Here is a 12,651-nt window from a genome sequence, read left to right as displayed (position 1 = left end):
AGTTAGCTTCTCGTCCTTCCCCTCCACTGTGTCATCTTAAACACAGATGAGAGAAGCTCTAAATCTGCTCTGCTAGGAGGTATGCACAGAGGCCAAGGAGGGTTGCGGAGTGTGTGTGTGTGGCTGTTGCCTGTTGACAAATTGAAGTGACCAATTGTATGTACACAGGCTTGTGTGTGTGTGTGAGGCCACTTCAGGAAGTGAGGTCAGGGTTCCTGAGAATGAAATGCTTTTTTGTTAGTGGGAAGTTTGCGTGGAAATCATGGGACAGCACTCAAATCACGTGATGTGTAGGAAGCGCTCTGAAGGCCTCCGTTCCCTGTCGCTCTGGGCGGGAGACATGCCTGCCCTGTCTTGAACCGCTGAAGAATCCTTCTTGGCTGTGACCGGTCCCCTGCCATGTGGTCATCACCTTCCCCCTGGGACTTGAGGCTTATTTTTTCTTCCTGAAATTGAGGAATATGGAGGGAGGTCTGTGGGGAGGAGCATATCTGCCCAGGACTAGGTCTGAAGACTCAAGTGCCGGCCTCTGCTGGCACTGTGAGATGAACAGGAGTGGCGTCTGAGCTCTTTAGCCAAAGGCAGCCTGTGGGCGCTGGCAGGGCGTCTGGCTCTGCGTTTTGCATCTGCCAGTGGTCATGCAGGGTAAGCAGCTTTTGTCTTCAGCTGAGTGTTCTGGGCTTGGATGGGCTTGAGGAGGACGCTGTTCTCTGCCTTGCAGAGGAGAGTGTGGGAATTTTTGTAGCGGGAATTGGTAGCATTCCCTCTGCTGGATGAAACAAAGAGCTGTTTCTCCTTTAGACTCAGTGCCAAATGAAACTGCTCGTGGCTCTTGGCACAAGCACCACGTCTCTGATCAGCTGTTGCTTATCCAGAGTCGGCGCCAGTTTGAGTAGGAGGGAGGGCTGGTGAAGGAAGAGGGGGCGATGAGAGCAGGAGGAGGTGGGAGCTCTCCTGTGGGACCCTGGGGCGGGGTGGGGCAGAGCTGCCGGCCGGCTGCTTCCTGCTTTCCTGACCATTGCTCCCTTTCCTTTTTGGCCTCTCTTTCGGCCTTGCTTTAGGAAGGTTAGAAAGTAAGTGGACAGTTAGTTGTTGGTGAGGTGACATTCCCCCCATCCTCCTGGGGGCTGGTTTTACTGTACGGCAACCAGAGGGGGAGTCCGAGCCTGTGATTGGAGAAAGCATGGGAAAAGTCCTTGAAAAAGCATGTCCTGACAGAGCAGAGCTCCAAATAGAATATCACAGCAAGTGCTTAGTGTTCAGACCTCAAAATTACCAAAAATGTAGGTGTTACTTTGTAGTTTACCAAGAACTTAGACATCCACATGCTGGGGACCGATGGAGCTCCGCCGGCCTCCGTCGCTCCTCTCCAGTCTCCTCTCCCACCCCCGCCCATGTTTTCCTAGAGTCTTAACAAGTAGCAGCCTGGTACTCGGTGGGTTTTGCATCCCCCTTGTCCCTCCTCCACCTGCTGGGAAGGTTTGTGGGGGAGGCAGCCAGGCGGAGGAGAGCCGGGGATGACTCACTTCTAAATGTCAGAAGGCTCACTCCAGGGCAGCCAGCCTACGTCCACCCCCCATTTCTCCCCCTTCCGCTCTGCTTGGTTCGTTTATTGTCTTATTCATTCTCATTCAATCATGAAATAAATTTGAATGCTCTCCTAATTATGGGCCAGGTACTGACTGAGCTTAATTGCTGAACAAGTCATGTGGTATCTGCCCTCTTGGTGCTCATAACCACGCAGGGAAGACAAATATTAAGTTAAACAAGAGTAGATTTTGTTCTGGCAGTCTTTCAGAGTGCTTCTCGAGTCCTGAGCTCCCACACAAGGGAGAGGGACCTGGGTTGGCCCAGAAGCTCCAGAGGAGGGTTAGAATTGCTCCGAGAGGTGTGGTTCTTTGTCCCCTTCCCTTATTAATGGAAGAGGTGACAGAGAGAGCCTTGGCTGGGGGCGAGGGGCATGGGGAGAGGGTCTGAGCATCTGCCACACTCACTGTTTCTGTGATCCAGGGGGGTCGCTCAGTCTGTGTCTCAGTTTCCCCAGCAGTTCTTTCACATTCCTCACCCCTCAGCCTGCTTGGGAGCATCAGATGAGTTGACTGTGAAAGCACAGTAAGAAACGTAGAGCTCCGTGGAGCACCAGCATTTTGAACGGTGTGGTTCACGAGAGGCGGCCAGGCGCTGCCTCTGTCTCCATCGGCCCTGCCCGCTCTGAGACGCTTCTCGTCGCCTTCCAGGCTGAGTGTGCCTTGTTCCTCTGAGCTTCTGTGATGTCTCAGGCACGACTCGTTCAGCAGTAACTGTTGGGAAGCCTCTTGTTTGGTCGTCTCGAACTTCTGTTAAGCTTTCCATGTGGTTTCCCTCTGAAATGCAGGCTTCTTGACGCCTGTGTCGTGCTTGCTTTCTCATACCCCCACTTTACCCAGTACCGTTCCTCATGCTTGTTTTCTCCCCCAAACTGTGCTGTCCCTGCCCTTCTCTGGGTGTGCTGTGGTCTTTGCAGGAGTGTCCTCTCCCCACTGCGGTGCTATATCCTCCTATCCCTAAGGGTCAGCTCAAGCATCCCCTCCTCCAGGAAGCTCTCCCAGCTTTCTGTTCCTTGTCTTCTGCCCCTGGCTTGTTTCCCTCCATGCCTCTCTGCATTCTTTCCACCACGTTTAATGCACTGATTTAGAATGACCTGTTTAGGTCCCACACTAGCCTGCGAGCTCCTCAAGGGTAGAGCTCATGCCTAATTCTCTTTTTCTTTCCCTCAGTGCCAAGCACATCTCAGGCCGCCTGGCCTGTCCATGAATATGAGTTGGATGCATGAATGCCTGGCTCAGTGTTGATTGGGACTCCTTTGGTGACAAGTAATAGGATTGTTCCAGAGCTAGCTTGCTTAAAGGAGACTTTATTATAGGACAAAGGGGTGAGGCTCAGAGCCCAAAGAGGGAGGGCTGGAATCTGGGGCAGGACTGAAGAGACTCTGGACCCTCTTATCCTCCCATCTGTGACCTACTCTGTGTGTCTGTTGCGTCCTTTTCTCTGCAGTCAGGATTGCTCTGATGGAAGATGCCTTACAGGTCCAGCCTCTGGAGACAGAGACTCTTGACCCGAGTTCCTGAATCTGTGGGAAAGAGGCTGTGGTCCAGCTTGGCTCTGGTGCTGCCCATGGATCAATCATCTGTAGCCATGGAGATGGAGGGGTCAGGCAGCAGACACATGGCTTCCAGGAGCCTCCCCTGTGTCCATGGCAGTGCAGAAGGGCTGAGTGAGGGACATTGTTATTGGGTCCACTATCAACTGAGGGGACGCTCTCAAAAGCTTTCTGCTCCAGTTAGCAAAGCTTTTGACTGGATATGTGCCCTACAAAGGTGCCAGGAGGGGCAACAGGCGCCTGCTGCCTTGAACCAAGTCTAGGTAGCTTTTCCTTCACCACTTATTTCTGGTTTCTGCCAGCTAGTCTGAGGGTGGCCCACCCAGCCCTTTCAGATGGGGGTGGGCAGAGTGGGAACATCCCACTGGCAGCTTTGGCAGTGTCTCTAAGGGCCAGGTGTTTCCTCTGTGAACATTTCATATCAAGTCTAATTTATTCTGGAAGTCTATGGAGTGTTGGCTTTGCCTGGCTCCTTCCCCCACACCTGGGTTCGGTGGGAGGGCTGGGTGGTGAGTAGCTGGCAGCAGCTGTGTTTATTTGCCTCTTGCTGGGAAGGGTGTATGGTTCCCCCAGGGTATAAACATCTGGGTCTCTAGACTGAGTTGGGCTCTGGCCAGACCTGGTGGCAGTTGAGTGACCCTGGATAAAGTCAGTCAGGCAGCTGCTAAGGCCGACTGATTTCAAGATCACAGGGAGGCACACCTAGATCTGAGGAATGTTGGAGCTGGAGTAACGCTTGCAGGTCATCTGGTTCGACACTCCCCTCCCCATCACACAAATAAGAAAAGTGAGACTCCAGGTGGTAAAGGGGGTTATACAGGGTCACCGTTGGTAGGCGAGCAGCCTCTAGCACCCAGGCATCCCTGCTCCCTGCCTAGAGTAGCCTCTAAAACCCAGGCATCCCAACTCCTGTCTAGAGCAGCCTCTAGAACCCAGGCATCCTGGCTCCCTGTCTAGAGCATTCTCCAGATCCCAGGCATCCTGGCTCCCTGTCTAGAGCAGCCTTTAGAACCCAGGCATCCCAACTCCTGTCTTGAGCAGACTGTAAAACCCAAGCATCCCAACTCCTGTCTTGAGCAGCCTCTAGAACCCAGGCATCCTGGCTCCCTGTCTAGAGCAGCCTCTGGAACCCAGGCATCCTAGCTTCCCATCGACTTCACTTCACCAAGCTACTCCCTCATCCTGAAACACTGCCCCATCTATTCTCTGAGCCTTAAAATCCCTTCCTCTGGACAAGACATTGTCCAAATGTCTCCAGTTGATGCTTTCTGGCTGGGTAACTTGGCACCGGGTCCTCATCTGTAAGATGGGAGGGCTGGTAGTAATAGTAGCCACCTCATGGAAGTGTTAGGAGGACTAAGTGCAGAGACACATAGTACCTTGGATCAGTGCCGGCACAGAATAAGCACTCCGCAGACATTAGGTATTACTGCTCCACAAGTGATAATAGTTAAAATGTGTGTTCTCCTCAGAGAGGTGGCATTGTGACAGTCTTACTACAGACTAAATGTCTTGGTGATTATTTCCTGAGAAGGGGTTTTAAGGAGAGTAGAGGCCCATTACAGGTTCTTTAAAATCATGCATTTGAATGGGGCTTCTTAAACTTTAATGTGCATAGGAATCCCCTGGTTCCTTGTTAAAAAACACATTCTGATTTAGTAGCTCCGGGGTGGGGCCTGGGGTTCTGCATTTCTAATATGCTTCCTGATTTTGCCGGTGCTGCTGGTCCCCGGGGACCACAGTTTGAGTAGCAGGGACCTAGGGAATGTGGATTTCACCTAGTACAAGGTTCAACCCTGATGCTAAAAAATGAAAGATGCCACCGAGAATGCCACCTGCCTGTGCCATTTTCTCATTTTTAAATTAGTCTGAGTTCATTTCTAGGCGATGGTGGGGATATTGCTAAAAGTTTATACAGCACTCCATCAGAACTTCAATAGAATCTCTGTACCGAGAGGCAGGTGTTCTCTATGAATTTTCTCTCTCCACTGGGTCACTGGAAGTGGTTTCACTATAACCTTATCACACGTCAGCTCATTACCAAGGATAGCTCTGTGGCAGCTAATCAACCATGTCCATCCTCCCTTTCTTCCTCCCTAAACAGACCTCAATTTTATTTGAGGTAGGCATGTGTTAATACAACTTTATTTCCTAGCCTCTCGTGCAAAGAGGGATGGACAGTAAGATGGAAGGCAAAGTCATTAGGTAGCACTTTCAGAAAGGGTTTTTATCCAAAGAGGATTTACTCAGCTGGCAGGTAACTTTTCCTCCTAATTCCTGCCTGGAACACATGCATTATGACTGGAACTCCAGCAGCCATCTTGGAGCATGAGGCAACCTACAGGATGGAAGCTACATGAGGAGGCTGGTGGGGCAGGAAAACAGCTGTGGCACATTGATGGTGTCACAAGTTCTTCCTTGATTAACTCCAGACTTCTTTTACATAAAAAAAAGAAAAAGCTCAGTTGTTTTAGCCACTATTTGGGTTTCCTGTTATGTGAAGGCTGTTGAACCCAGTACTAAACTGACACCCCCAGAGCAGATGCAGGCAGACACAGGTTTAAATGTGTCTAAAACTCTCATCCTCCTGAGCACCCTTTGTGGGATTCCCTAGTCATGTTGGAGCCAAGGGAACTGGATTGAGAGTCAGAAGCCCGGGGTTCGCAGCTCGGGTGTGCCATTTCCCAGCTGTGTGATCCTGTTCCTTTTAGGTTCAGTCCCCTCGCCTGTAAAATGGGGACGACAGATGACAGTGTCCCACACGGTGCTGGGGTGCAGAACTCATTCTGCTGGTGTTGCGGGGGCCGGGGGCTCAGGATGATGGTATGAGGACACCGAGACGGGCCAGCAGCAGTGACCAGTGCCGATGTGAGCAGTATGGGGACGCGTGGGGACATGGGCACTGACACACCTGCCAGGGCTTCTGTTGGGGTGCTCACCTCGGTGTGCTGAGGGCAGCAGAGACCGCTGGTACGTTAACCAGAAGGGGTTGACTGAGTGCCCCGGTTACCATTAATGTTCTGTGAGTGTGGTTTTGTTCAGGGGAACGGGGCAGCATGAGTAGCTTTCAGCTGGGTCTTGAGAAACCTGCCTCAGCTCAGTCCTCCCTCCCCCAGCTGAGGGACCTCTAGGCTGAGGACCGGGAGGTGGCCCAGGCAACATCTCAGCTCCTCATTGCTCTCTCCCAGTGCCTCTCCCATTGCTTAGCTGATGAAACCCAAGTGGCTCGCCCCAGCCGCTTGCCCCAAGCCAGCTGAATGGACCCCGTGATCAACAGCTAGTGTTCGCGCTCTCTTGCTGACAGGAACCGCAGTAAGATGTTTGCAACCACAGCAGAGCCGTCCACACCTCTTCTGTCCAAATCAGAGACCGTTTTCGCTTCAGATTTCTCTCTACCACCCTCCAAACCCAAAGGCATCACTCTTGTTCCCTCCCCTATTTCCACCCCAATTAATTACGGTTGGCACCTGCACTGTTTCTCTCCTGCAGAGCCAGCTCGTTCCTGGAGGGTGCAGACCACATCTTTACAATGAACCAAAGCTATCAAGAGATGTACTTCTCTCTCACCTGGAAGGTGGTAGGTGGCGGGTGGGGACCTGAAACAGGACTGCTCCATAGGGACCTCTCACTGCCTGGCCCCGTGGGCTCCATTTTCTGACCAGCTGCTACATGGTCTGAAAAATGCCTGTGGTCTCTTCCTACATTTCTAAATGTGATATGATTGAAATAAGGTCTATCCGTGTAGACTTGTTCCTCATAGGTAAGTTTCCTTGTTCAGGTGAGACGAAAGGCAGCCAGCACTGTGTGTACTTTCAATTCTTTCTTTAAAAAAAATAAAATAATTGTCACTAAATTTTTTAATGGAAAAGGCTATGTGCATGTGAGGATAAAAGGCAACAGGACCAGAGGGTATGCAATGGACAGTGACTCCTCCACCCCGCGGGCCCTAGTTCCCTTTCTCACAAGCAGCTCTGTCAGCCTAAACCCCAGCCTGGCCGTGCGTGTCCTCTTCTGGGAAGGAAGAGGGATGGCATCGGGGTTTGTCCTGCCCGCTTAGGGGCTGTCGTAACCAAGTCCGTGAGAGAGGATTGAGGAAAACCTAAGACACTTACACCGCAGCAGGGGCTCTTGTTGCCACGGCCGGCTGGGTGTTGAGCGATGGGGTGAGGGTGCAGCTGGTGGGGTGACAGCAAGCATTTTAATGCTGGCTTGGGAAAGTGTCCCCACCACCCAACAGCAAGGCAGCACAGAGTGTGCACAAGGCCAGCCTCTTGCCAGATGCTGTTTTTGCTATTTTAACCCCAGGGCCTTGTACAGCCAGCACGCTGAGGCTGTCGCGAGGTTGCCGAGGCCTTCTGGAGGCTCAGGTGTGGAGGCAACAAGGCCCAGGAGGGCTCTCGCAGGCGCACTGCCCCCGCAGCACAGCTGGCAGGCCCCCCGGGATGCTGGGGCGAGGCCTTTACCCTCATTCCGTCCATGGGGGGACTTTCAGAGATAAGAAGCTCAGCTTGTGTGTAAAGGATTTTTACCTGTGTAGCTGGAGACAGACTTGCCCTCTTGTGGGTGGAGGCTCTGAAGTCACAGGCCTTGTAAAGACATAGCCTCTCATGGATCCCCAACACCGCCCTGGGCAAGGTGTCAGTGACAGTTGTCCCACTCCAGATCAGTAATTAAGGAACAGAGTGACATTTTCTCCCTCCCTCCCACCATTCTGCCTCCCGTGTTTTATTAAAGGAACGACAAGAGCAATGATATCACCAGACAAGAGCCACGGAGCCTCGGAGACAACACGAGACGCAAAGCCTCCATCTGTTATGGAGGAGACGAGAAATGGGCGTCGACTTCCAGCTCAGGATAGCAGGCCTCTGAACTGGCTGCCATAGCCTGGAAGCAGCAGCAGCTAAATTCTGCTTTTGTGGTTTATTCTGTCTCTTCTGCAAACGAATTCATCAGTTCATTGAACAGGGCCCTTTGCCTTAATCTGGGGCGTTGCCCCGTGGAAAGATTGGATGATCATGGCTTCCTATTATGAAATAAGGAGAGCATTTTCTGATTAATGGCACAAAAGAGCAGAACCCTTTTTTTTTTTTTTTTTTTTTTACCAAAAATAGCATTTAGGAAAGGGACTGGCAGCACACCCAAGATGGATTGTCAGGTCTGTTCTTCCTCTCTGATATTAGGCAGCGTGCTGGTCTCCTCTTGCCCTCGCCGCAGCTCTAGGTGGGACCCACGCTGCGCAAGTGCCTTGTTTGACATTATTTCCCTCGAGGGAAGTCGTAAATATGGGCCAACTGTCTCCTGGTTGTGGGAGGTGCCCACTGGCGGGAGACTCAGCTGCCCACAGACAGCAGCGCCCAGGAGGGGAGAGGGAGGAGCTGGGTCGAGGAGACAGCTTCCCCCTTCCCGGAGGCTGGGAGATTGTCGGGTATCTTTCCTGATCTCTGGTTCTTGGTGTCAGAAGATGATGTTATCACTTAAGATGGGCAACTGGGGTAATTGGATGGAAGCTGAGAAAGTGTGAACTCAAGCAAGTGGAGGTGAAGCAGTGCGTGCATGGGCCTGGCAGGGAGGTTAAGAGTGATGTTTTAGAGTCGAGCAGACCCGGGTTTGTAAGGATGAAATAAAACTGTGCATGAAAGGGAGGAGCACAGTGCCAGCTATGGAGTGAGGGTTTCATGTTTGGGAACTGCGAGCGGTGGCATCAACAGGAATCAAGTGTCCAGGCAGCCAGAGTTAGAAATCAGGAGTGCCACACGTCAGGGACCACAGGGGACAGCTGTTTGTTCATACTTAGGTGCGTGTGTTTGGGTTTTTTTGCATGTGTGAGCACTCTGGCTCCTTATGAGAGTTCCCAGGTCACTTCGTGAGGCTTCTCTTAGACTCGGCTCAGGCAAGCTTAGGGCTCAGTCCCCAAAGCCTTGTTAGCCCTGGTTGTCCCTGACGTCGTCCCCACAGCCTGTCCACGTCAACAGCCCCGTCGCAGGGATCCATGGCCACACACACCCGGGGGCCAGCTCCGGGACCCCTGAGCAGGCAGACGTGGCCGGCATGGGCCGCACTCGCACCAAGGATGGCCCACAAGAGACTGGGATTCTATCGGTGGGACAGTGGGGGCCGCGGCAGAGGTCGAGCGGGAGCGGGGTGCAAGCAAGGCTGTATCTGGACAGAGGATTCTGGCAGCAAGACTGGACGGGGACAGGCCCAGGCAAGCCGACCCTGGCTGCACTCAGCCAGGCAGGCGGTGAGGGCCTTAATTAAAGAGCAGTGGAATAGTTCTAGAACCAATGATCAGCTGGAAGTGGAAAGGAGAAGCCAGCTTCACTGCAAAAGGAAATTAGAGAGGGACAGGATTGGGGTCGAGGGGCAGGGCTTGAAAATATGAAAACAGTATTCTGGGACACACTGAATTTGAGGCGCTTCTGAGACATATGTCAAGCGTAAGAGCTAACATTTAGTAAGGCCAACCCACGGTGCTAAGCACCTTACACATATCATTTAATTTAATCCTAACAGTGCTATAAAATAGGTGCCATGATTCCCATTTCACAGATGAGGAAGCTGAGGCACAGTGAGATTAAGTAACTTGCCCCAAGTTACACAACTAGTAACGGGTAGAGCCGGAAGTTGACCACAGGGCATCTGGGCTCAACGCCACATGCTCTTAACGTCTACACTGCTGCTCTGTGACATTTGGACACCTGGGTCAGGCGCTCAGGGCAGATCTGAGCTATAGCTGTAGACCTGGAGTCATCTGAGGCCAGGAGAGTGCTTCAGACCTGTGGAGAGCCAGCCAGGGAGCATTTCCGGTGTCAAACGTGGCCTTTGGATTAATAATTAGATGTAACCACATCACTGAAGCGCCTGCAAACTTGAGGTGTTGCACAGGACAGCAGGCTGTGTCTTAAGCATCACTGCCCGAGGTCCACAAGCCCCTCAAGGGTGCTTTGCCCAGAGGAAGGGGGAGGCAGGACGAAGTAGGGTAATCTGGTTGACAGCAGCTTCAGGACGAGCCCTCACGAAGACACAGGCAGAGGACAGGTCCCAGTACCTCCTAGCCTTCCCGGAGGCCAACCCAAGGCAGGGAGTGGGGGCAGGCATAGCACGTCAGACTTAGGGCATTAGAGGACATCTATTTCAATGCCCCCATTTTCCAGATGAGGACACTGAAGCCCAGAGAAATTAAGTGACTTGGCCACACTGCCCAGCAGGTGTGGTGGCAGAGACACTAGTTCTCTGTCCCAGGATGGTGTAAACAGCCGAGGAGGGACAAAGCAGGCACCTCTGCCTACTGAGATTGTGCAGCTGTGACCTTGTTTACTTTGGAAAGGGCTCCCTCTTAGGATGATGGCCAGTTTCCTTCCCTCTTGCAAGGCAGAGCCTGTTGGGGTTCTACCAAAGCTGCCTTTAGCCTTTTCTCTCCTCTACATAACCGCAGTCAAGTTCTACAGGTTAGACTTATTAAGGTCAGAGTGCTCTGAAGGGGAGGAGGTCGCAAAATGAGGGAGAAGCTCTTAGCTCGAAAGCTGAAATCCTTTCTGCAAACCACAGGCCCTCTCTCCTGTGACCACTTCTGCTCCAGTGACCCTCGGCCTGCACAGGCGAGAGCCTGCGCAGATATTCTGATGCAATGCTGCAGGATGCTGACACCCAGTGGGGGCTTTGCGGCTGCTGCTCAGCAAAGAAATAAGCAGCACACACAGTCATTCCACTTCTCCGAGGCTGGAGATCCCCAGGCAAAGGAAAAGCGGTTCCCTTTGGATTGTACTCCCAAGCCCTTGCTACTCAGAAATGGGACTCTAGGACCAAGGGCATCAGCATGTCCTGGAAGCTAGTCAGAAAAGCAGACTCTCAGGCCCCCCACCCCAGACCGACTGAGTTGGCATCTGCCCTTTAACAAGACCCCCCCGGTGATTCCTGGCAATGGTGCAGGGGAACAGCGCCATGCTAGCCTCCTCTTTCTTTCCCAGAGCCACCTGCCTACGTTGCCAGACCAAGGATATATCACCCAGCAAGGTCACCCACCTTAAATGCAGCCAGCAAGCACTGCAGCCCTTTCTGCTTCCCTCAAAACCTCCAAAAGGTAAGTTAGGACCCAAAGGTTAAGAGAGAAAGCTCTTTGCTTTACAGGACAAAGGCTTCTTTTTACAGGACTCAAGGCTTCTCAAGAAAGGAGACAGATGTAAGTATTCAAAGAGCAAAGTCGTCTGGGGCTTTTGCTTCCAGGCAGTGACCCCGCAAAGGTCCCCCAGGGCATTGCTGCTGCGTAAGGCTGTCTGATATCTGACACTACGGACACGATTCTGAGTGCTGTAACAAGTTAATTTATATTCATCATTCCCGGATTATTAAAAGACAGCTGGGCAGTACATTTTAGATATTCTTAAAAAAACCTTGGGAAGAAAAAGGTCCTAGCATACAAAAATTATCTAGACAGTTAGCCTATGTGCAAGAATCCTTCCTCCCCCACTAATGCCAGCTCCCTGAGGTGGTCCTGTATCTCCGTAACTCTTACTCTTTTGCTGATGAGGGGACCTACCCCCGTCCCCAGCCAAATAGTATTCTCAGCGGTTCCTGCTGGTGGCTGATAAAACACACAGGAGTCAAGGATTTTTTTTTAGACTTTTTTTTTTTTTTTGGTTTGTTTTTAAAGAAACTGCATACATCATCAGAGACAAACAATAATTTAAATACCATGCAGTTTCTGTATGTACAAAACCTAGGCCATAGAGATCCAGTTTACTTTGTACTCTATTTACATGGTTCTTCCTCATACAGCCCGTCATCTGTTAAATTAGAACACGGGAGAGCGCTCCCATACAAAGACGAACTATGTACAGACACCCGGGAAGCAAGTGGAAAAAGCAACCGGTTTGGGGATGAAAAGACGAATGAGAAGAAAAAGTCGTTTAAGGTGACCTTCGCCCACTGGCTGTGCACAGGGAGAGTCTGAAATTCCATTCATCGAAGCACACACCACGAGTTTCATTCGGCAAATATAAATACACGTTCATAAGCGGGAGAAAAATAAACTCAGAGGTTTTCATCACATCTACCGTCACATTGTTTGGTTTCTCTAATCTGACATAAAGGCTAAAGTTTTAAAAGTTTTACAGGGCTTTGAGGGCCTTTGGGGGGGGTGGGTATATGTCAGCAATTCCGAGAGAGTATGTAGGCAGATGGCTGTCTCTTCTGTCATGGAGTGGGTGGGAGGTCGGGCCAATGTCTAATTTTGAGAGGAAAGCATTTTGATTTGAGAAATTTCACATTTTGCCTCTCATGCTAATCCAAATGACAAAAGGCTGAACTGGGAATTTATAACACACGAGATAAAACTTGAAAACTACAGCTTTCTTAGAAAAGAGATGCATTTTAAACCACCTAGCCCATCTCTCTCTTTTTATTCCCTAATTAATGTCAAATTGTCATCTTTGAAGGTAACACACATTTTTCAGTTGTTGTAACAATGTGGCAAAAAAGAAATTTGGATAGATTTCTAGAAAGACCTCAAGATT

General features: G+C 51.2%; 1 long non-coding RNA gene across 1 annotated transcript; it reads left to right on the top strand.

The window, feature by feature from the left end:
• The first annotated feature begins 454 nt into the window (after positions 1-454).
• LOC139077254 (uncharacterized) lies at positions 455-12,187 on the top strand. The gene is made up of 3 exons (XR_011529607.1): positions 455-645; positions 11,107-11,219; positions 11,915-12,187. It is a non-coding gene; the product is annotated as an uncharacterized lncRNA (long non-coding RNA).
• Positions 12,188-12,651: the final 464 nt, after the last annotated feature.

This window comes from Equus przewalskii, chromosome 19 (assembly GCF_037783145.1).
Source record: "Equus przewalskii isolate Varuska chromosome 19, EquPr2, whole genome shotgun sequence".
NCBI lineage: Eukaryota > Metazoa > Chordata > Mammalia > Perissodactyla > Equidae > Equus > Equus przewalskii.
This window is presented reverse-complemented; position numbering and strand designations above follow the sequence as displayed.